Source organism: Sinocyclocheilus anshuiensis, unplaced genomic scaffold (genome assembly GCF_001515605.1).
Source record: "Sinocyclocheilus anshuiensis isolate Anshui unplaced genomic scaffold, SAMN03320099.WGS_v1.1 scaffold2269, whole genome shotgun sequence".
In the NCBI taxonomy this organism is placed as follows: Eukaryota; Metazoa; Chordata; class Actinopteri; order Cypriniformes; family Cyprinidae; genus Sinocyclocheilus; species Sinocyclocheilus anshuiensis.
In genome coordinates this window covers 101,093-109,326 of record NW_015552698.1, presented here as the reverse complement: position 1 = coordinate 109,326, position 8,234 = coordinate 101,093, and the positions used below count along the sequence as shown (strand labels likewise).

The following is an 8,234-nucleotide window of genomic DNA, read 5'->3' as shown; positions in this document are numbered from 1 at the left end:
AATAGAGCAGACACTGTCTGACCGTGTCTACACCGGACGCGACAGTTGTCGTGCCGTGCCCTGCTGCGCTAAAAGTCTGTCTACACTTGACGCGACAAAGCAACAGTTGCAAATCATTTGAACGTAGTGTCGGTACAGTTCGTCATAAATAGAACGAGGCATCAGTTTACTGATGGGGATCATGTCGCATCGCACGGTGCCGCGCCGCATCCAGTGTAGACAACATCACTGGGTTCTATTGTCTTTTGTCGGATTGCGCCACTCGCGTCCGGTGTAGACATGGTGTGAGTTTTTTAAATGGTTTATGTTATAGCCCTGCTTGTTTTTTAATGTTTTTATGAAATATCTGTATTGACTGCATGATCATATCATCGTATTATTTACTGCCATGCGAGCCACAAAGTAAAGCTTGGCGAGCCGCATGAGGCTCGCGAGCCGCGCAATGAGTAACACTGGTCATCGCAAACTGCTTTTAGAAACACGTCATTAAAATTAAATGAAACTCAGCGAATACATAACACACAGACATGAGAAATATATCTATAGAAAGCTTGAAGTGTCTACTTTTAAATGAAGTAAGTCAGGTTGAAAACAAATATTCTGTGATAAAGTAATCCGTATGAAACCAACGCAATGTCCAGTTTCTCCATCTGATCTAATTATTTTTAATGTGACCACGGCCACGAGCTACTTTTGTTTTTGTTATAACAATCGTCCACGTGAGACGTGCGGCATGTAAACACCCACATCAGCTCCGTGCACAAAGCGTGAGGATTCACTAGTTCATCTCGGCTACTGTTCGTTTCTGGAAAAAGATTGCTCTGAGAGGAATAACCCAAGATATATCTCAGAAAAGGAACAAGATAAAGTCATCCGTAAAGTAATCCACGCAACCTGACCCAGCCGAGGAGAACATTCTAATAAGTAATGTTTATTTTTTGCATTAGTTTATGTGTTATTGTGGAATAAACTTGAACACATTTAATAGTTGGGTTTTTCCCAAACTATAATTCCTGATTACATTTTTTGAAATAGAGTGAGACATTTTGAATACTTCACTTATACACTTCATTGTATCTAAATTTCTTATGACACGATGATGTTTTCATGCTCTATATAATATAAAACAATACGATATAAAAGTAATATTAGTGCATGATGAATGCTACGAGTCTAAGAATGTTTAGACCATGTTTATTATTAATACTCTGTTCTCAAATATATTTTATTAATATCTTTCTATAGATGTGTAACCTGCTAAACAATAATAATTTGCTTCTCTGATATAAAATGTCCTTTTTACGGTAATAAGCATGCGTGGGTCTATGACTACAAAATCATACTATATATATATATATATATATATATATATACATACTGATATTAACATGCTCACATGTTTTTTTTGTTGTTGTTTGTTTTTTAGTGATCAGATACCTGCACCACAGATGAATCCTGCTGACTTTCACTTGAGTCTCTTCAAACTGTTTTCCTCTAAGCTGTACCAACATCAGATGTTCAACTACACTGATATTCTATGGTAAAACAAGCTCCTTGACTACTGATGATGGTAATTTTTTCTTGAATCAATGGAAAGAAGCAGCAAACACTTAAATATCAGGTATGGTATACTTGTTTCACTTGTTGAACAGAATCTGTTTTCAGGAATGAAGTCTGTTCACATCTCTGTTGTTAGATCAGTGTGCTCAATAAGGTGTCTTTGACCTTCATTAAGTATGTTTTAATTATACTGTGTTGTGAATAAAATACAAATAATTAAAAAAAACTAACATTTTTTTCAATCTCCTCACATTCTCTCTTACCTGCCCTTAAAGTAACAGTCACACTGGCTACGTTTACATGCACAATTTTTTGGTTCAATCGGACTGAATTCATTCTGATTGTTGAATCTGAATGTAGTGTTTACATGAACGCTAAATAAAGTGATCGGGTTGATGTGCGTGTTTATATGTCACAAGCTTCAAATCGGAATTGATTTTTTTTTTTTTACATTCGCACACTGCACAAATATAGGGTGTCTCAATGTTTGCACATAATAACCACTCTCCTACACGGTTTATTCATTTGTTTTTAACAGCAGAATTAATATTTATTAATTTATGGATAAACCGTGCCCAAAACGGGTTGCCTGTGGATGAGAATCCAAAACAAGGACTGGTTTGAGGTTGTCCTGCTCCACTTCACAGTTGCCGAGTGAAAGGAGAGTTTAATAATGATAGGACACGCATTTATACAACACTTTATTCAATAGGAAGAACCGCTCGTTCTGCACGTCATACGTCATTACGCTATTTCTGCGTCATTGCACATGCGCAGTTCTTTCAGTTTCGGGGTTCAATTCGATCGAGTGTTTACATGCACTCTCAATCGTATTAGAAAAGGAATAAACCACCCCCTTCAATCTGATCGAAATTTCATTCCGATCGAGCTCAGTCGGATCGATTAAGGTGTTTACATGAAGGCTTTTCAGTCCGATTGAGCCGTCAATCTGATTACAAATGGATTATTTGGTTGCATGTAAACATAGCCAGTGATGGGCCATTAGGGGAGGGGCCCTTTGTCTCTCAGGAGTGAATCACTAAATATTCATGACCATTGTCACTCCCTCGCATACAGGCTTTCGATCACAAAACATGTCTTTAAAAATGTAAATCAATATATTGTTTTCTGTGAAGGAGTAAGCAGGATGATTTTCATATAATTTTGAAGTAAATATTGTGTCTTCAACCTTCATTATGTATGTTTTAATTATACTGTGTTGTGAATAAAATACAAATAATAAAAAATAAAAAAACATTTTCAATCTCCTCACATTCTCTGTTACCTGCCTCACAGTCACATGACTCACTGAGGGGCCTTTAGGGGACGGCGCTTTGTCTCTCAGGTGTGAATCACTGCCTCGCATAAAGCTTGTCTATCACAAAAAATTTAAATCAATATATTGTTTTCTGTGAATGAGTAAGCAGAATGATTTTCTCATAATTTTGATGTAAATATTCTAGCCTACAAGACTGATTACTCAAAAGTCTTATTCAGAGCTATTCAGTATGGGTTTTATGGCTTTATTTCAGCTACATTTTTTTTCCCAAAACTTACTAACCACGCATAATATATATATTTTTTTCTAAAAAATGCAAACATGTACATCCATCTTGCTCACATATTATTGTAGCACAGTTTGTGCTGAATACAAAAAAAATAATTACATGTTGGCCAATAGTATGTTATACAGGTGCATCTCAATAAATTAGAAAGGAGCCCCTACCAAGTATTGAGTACATGTACAGTAAATGAACATACTTTCCAGAAGGCCAACAATTCACTAAAAATGTTTTTTTATTGGTCTTATGAAGTATTCTAATTTGTTGAGATAGTGAATTGGTGGGTTTTTGTTAAATGTGAGCCAAAATCATCACAATTAAAAGAACCAAAGACTTAAACTACTTCAGTCTGTGTGCATTGAATTTATTTAATACACGAGTTTCACAATTTGAGTTGAATTACTGAAATAAATGAACTTTTCCACGACATTCTAATTTATTGAGATGCACCTGTAAGTAGCTGAAATAAGCACAAATATCAGGGCATGTCAAAACATCTCAAGGGCCCCAAAATCACCTCAGACCCCAGAGGGTTAATTTCCAGCGATATCGTCGACTTGATTGCACAGATATTTGAACTGAACTGAGCTGGATGATGACATCACTGAATTCAATGATGAACTGCCTTTAACAGAAAATTTAGTGTTTACTATTGTCCTTTTGCATTATTGACACATTTTTTTCTATGTAATACTGTAAAGCTGCTTTGACACAATCTGTATTGTTAAAAGCGCTATATAAATAAAGGTGACTTGACTTGACTTGACAACGTTGTTTTGTTGTGTTGAGTCAATCGTCAATGGAAGACCAATCACTAAGCTCTCAAGACGATCCATCGGACCCTCTACCACTTACACCAAATAATTTGTTGTTACTCCATTCCGGACAATCACTACCTCCAGGAGCCTTCGTAAAGCAAGAATTTTACCAACTTATATGGCATCAGGTCCAATATCTGGCGGATGACTTCTGGTCATGATGGCTCAAAGAGTATCTACCTGCTTGTCAACAATGACAGAAATGGTTGCATTTAAAACATAATCTTCAAGTAGGAGATCTTGTGCTTGTTATGAATGAGAGTACACAATGAAATCACTGGCCGTTATGGCTGATTACTCAAGTTTATCCAGGACCAGATGGACTTGTGTGTACTGTGGAAGTGAAAATGCAAGCAGGAATATTCAATCATCCTGTAAATAAAATCTGCCTCCTGGAAGCTAATCTGTTTAACAAAGACAGTTAAATGGCTTTCTTAAAGGACATAACCCCCTTTTTGGTTTGAATGACCTGTTATAGGGTCATTGGGGCCTGGGATGTTGGGTTCTGTCCCTTTAAGAATACAATGCTTCAGAGTGTATATGATTTGGAGTCATTACAGTTTTTCTGAATTGCTAAAACACATTTCTCGAAACCATCACTCATTTTCTCAAATCCAAATCTTCAAACTAAATTCACAGAATCTCTGACTCTTCTGGCAAAATCAAACAATTACTTCAAAACCATTTCACCTGTACTCAAAATCCAACAAAAGCTTTCAAATCTTACACACATTAGTCAATATTATATGCACTGCAGATCATGCATTAGACACTACATCAAAAAAAAAAAAAATAAGAAAGTAGAACACCGTGTTCTATGCAGGTAGTTACAAACAACAACAAAAATACTGTATATAGTAAACATTTTGCAATTAAACACGCACGCACACACACACAGACCCAAAAGAAAACACACCTAAGTTTGGTGAATATACCAAAAAAAACATGTTACTTTGAGAAAAAAAAAATAATAATAATAAGATAATACCTAGAATATCAAAATCAACTGCGGGCGGCAGATCCTTTTCCTATTTAGCGCCCACACTCTGGAATAATCTTCCTAACATTGTTCGGGAGGCAGACACACTCTGTCAGTTTAAATCTAGATTAAAAACCCATCTCTTTAACCTGGTTTACACATAACACACTAAGAGACTTCTATAATTCAAATCTGTTGAAGGATTGTTAGGCTGCATTAATTAGGTCAACCGGAAACGGGAACACTTCCCATAACACCCAATGTACTTGTTACGTCGTTAGAAGAATGGCATCTACTCTAATATTAGTCTGTTTCTTTCTTATTCCGAGGTCACCGTAGCCACCAGATTCAGACTGTATGCAGATCAGATAATCACTGCAGCCACCCAGATCCAGTTCGTATCCAGACCAGATGTGATGCAAAACCCTAAACATAAGAAAGCAAAAGTTAATCACAACTGCAACACAACTGTCATTGTTTACACACAATAATTCAAAACTATTCGCTCCTGTTTCTAAATATGTGAATGTACAAAATATAAGCCAGTACAAAATGCACAGATGGCACGGGTGCATCCATCAATCTGAGAGGTAAAGGAAGAGGAGGACGATGAAGAGCAATACCAAGAATATTTATTTCAGATGAAATTAGAGCTACTGTAATAGACCATGTTCTTGTGCATGGAATGACAGAGGCCAGACAAAGAGCTCAGCCTAATTTGAGGAGATTTTCTGTGGCCACCATAATCAGTTGGAAAGTTAAGAAGAACAGCAAAAGAAGAGTGGAAGAGAATCTTCTGTAGAATTGCAAGACTACCATGTTAGGGTGGAAGAACTGGCCTGTGGTGACATAGACGTATGCCACATCAGAGGTTTTTTTCCGATTGCCTGCCTCTCAATAATTTGAAAATAATTTGCTCATGCCTTAAAATAGCTTGAATGTAATTGCCTCATTTACTATATGCGGATCTATGAATATGCAAATTAGCCCCAACTCCAGTCAGTCACATCAGCCAGGGCCTCTTGATCCACTAACTGAACTGTAGTAAACGCGATACAATGGCAAGTGGAAATATTGTTTACAAATGGATGTATTAGAATGGTAATATATTAGACACCTAATGTAATTGATATAATTAGCCCTTGGCTTCACTATGTTATCAAACAGCTAATAGTTACTTACTTGACGATGTTGTGTCTTTAAAAATGCATTGAATACTCGAATGCAGCCAAGTTTGTGATTCCAATTCGCTCCTGCGAGCATATGCGTGTGAAGTGCGGATGCCAATGCGGAAGAGGTGGGTCAGACTCCAGGCTAATTTTACACTGTAGCCACGGGTTATTATTCAAGTTAGCGGTTCTAAATTCTTGTTAAACCACGGCTTCGTGGCTGCCTTCTCACTAGACCCCATGCTATGCAGAAAAATTTGTGATATGCTAAAGATAGGAATCTGGAATCTATCCCTTGACGTGACTGGTTATATTGAATTTTGTGACGTAGCAAAAAAAAAGGCTGTTTCAAACTACGTTTCTGGGATTGCCTTTGTGAAACTACAGTTTTAAGGAAAAATACTCAGAAATGGTGTTCATTAATGGATTGGCACACGGTTTGTCTAAAAGCATATTAACTCTTTTCCCGCCAAACAGCATTTTCCGTTATTCGTGAGACAATGCTTCCCTGCCAAACACGGAATTTTCCGGGTTTACGCTTTCTCACTGTTGTACGCTAGGGGCGCTATTACGCAGCTCCTGAATGAGTCCAGAATGTCCCGATCAAAAACACAGACGAGGAAGATGCAGAAACGAGCGATCTCATATGTATGCATATGCATATGAAAAATAATGTGATCATCAACACTAACCGCATATAAATGAAAACTCTCTAATGTTACAGAGTGAAATGTCAATCCAGAAAGTGGTAAAGGCCTGAGCAAGCTTAGAGAGTACTGATGGAAGCCATCTAATGCATCTTTGCTTTGATAATATTACCGAATATGATCCAGATGTAGTATTTGATAAAAATTTAATTTTCTTTTTTTTTATGAAACCTACCTACATTCAAGTGTTGATAAAAAAGCAATGCTTGAAGCCAGAATAAAACTTTTTTTTTTTAAGTAGTGGGTCTGCTCTTTATTTTGATGTATTGCATGTTCAGATATTCATACAACAAAATATTCTGGGGGCCATGAAATTTTAGTGAAAATCAGCAAAAACGCTGGTGGTGGTTGGCAACTTTAAAAAAAAAAATGCTGACGGGGAAAGAGTTAAAAACACCACATAGACAAATAAACAACATAAAAAACAACAACTTTATTTTCACTACAGGGGGACTTTACAAATGTAAAAGTTCATCCACTCTTTCCTAACGTTGGGATCAGAAGGAAGGCAATGCAAAGATTTTTTTTTTTCCACAACTTGGCTCTGCACAGCATGTTGTTGTCTTTGGAGCATCTTTATCATTTGGTTTCTGCGTAGACCTGCATGTTCGCCTCTCTCGTAAACACTACATGCACAAATTGGTGGATGGTGCTAAACAGGCAGCGATGTAGAATCAGGCATTGGTCTTCTTCTGCGTAGGAGGAGTATGTACCCACACTATTACATCATAGAGTTGTACATTCCACAAGCTGTAGTTTTGGCAGACTGACTTCATAATAAGCTGTTTTTAGACTACATTTTTTTTCAATTGCTTAAACACTAAAATTAAAACTTTCCCACAATTAGCGAAACCTTACACTCAAGGAGCAAAAGTGCCTGCGTCTCTCACATACTCTATTGTTGAGCACTTTTCTAAACTGGCAGGTGCTGTGGTCATGAGTGGAGTCTAAGTCACTTGAAGCTGTGCATTACACTGATTTTACCATGGGAAAGTGGGGTTTTTACAGTTTTTTTCAATTGCTTGCACACTAGAATGAAAACTTTCCCACAATTAGCAAAACCTTACACTCAAGGAGCAAACCTAGATTTGCACAACTGTAAGCACATTGTCAGCTTCACACTTTTTGCAAAACATTACACACAGTGATTTGCAAAACACTAAACACACTTGTATGCATTTGACAGAAATTTATCATGATGTCATTTTCTTGCAGTTTCAATCGTTCATATTTATAAAAACGGTCTTTGACGTGGAAAAGTACTTACTGCCACGTCAGGTTCTGAGCAGGCGTACAAACTTTTCCTTGAGGCAAAGTCGGAGTAGTGCAACTATTTGAACATCTAAGCTGCAATAATAATAAAAGCGGTGTACGTGCAAGCACAGAATTCATCATAAACAACGAAGATGCAGTGTGAGAGATTAACTGTGCAGTGTAGT

General features: G+C 37.0%; 1 long non-coding RNA gene across 1 annotated transcript in view; it reads right to left on the bottom strand.

The window, feature by feature from the left end:
* LOC107667697 (uncharacterized) overlaps positions 1-7,662 on the bottom strand; it is a 15,941-nt gene extending 8,279 nt beyond the window's left edge. The window contains exons 1-2 of the long non-coding RNA XR_001631810.1: positions 7,590-7,662; positions 230-235 (exon numbers count right to left, since the gene is read on the bottom strand). This is a non-coding gene — a long non-coding RNA (uncharacterized LOC107667697). The remainder of the gene's footprint in view (positions 1-229; positions 236-7,589) is intronic.
* Positions 7,663-8,234: the final 572 nt, after the last annotated feature.